Below are 211 nucleotides of genomic sequence, written 5' to 3'. Positions count from 1 at the left end.
AGAAAAAACAGTAAGAATCCAATAAATAATAAATGGGTAGCTTTGTTTCAGGCTTCTTCAAGTGGCCATAAAATAGGCGAGATAATACACCATAATGCCAGTTTTCACTTATACTGACTGCGATTAGTCGACTAGACAGTTACATGTTGCTAATCTCACTAGTCGACGTCCAGAAATACTAGTCTACTAAAGTAGAATGCTGGTTAACTGC

The 211-nt window shown here is 37.0% G+C and overlaps 1 protein-coding gene across 1 annotated transcript in view; it reads left to right on the top strand.

Moving 5' to 3' along the window:
• brwd3 (bromodomain and WD repeat domain containing 3) overlaps window positions 1-211 on the top strand; it is a 16,886-nt gene that overhangs the window by 4,665 nt on the left and 12,010 nt on the right. The window lies entirely within an intron of this gene.

The sequence above is a fragment of the Morone saxatilis genome, unplaced genomic scaffold (genome assembly GCF_004916995.1).
Source record: "Morone saxatilis isolate NCDOM2014 unplaced genomic scaffold, NCSU_SB_2.0 Contig20, whole genome shotgun sequence".
Classification (NCBI taxonomy): domain Eukaryota; kingdom Metazoa; phylum Chordata; class Actinopteri; family Moronidae; genus Morone; species Morone saxatilis.
This window is presented reverse-complemented; position numbering and strand designations above follow the sequence as displayed.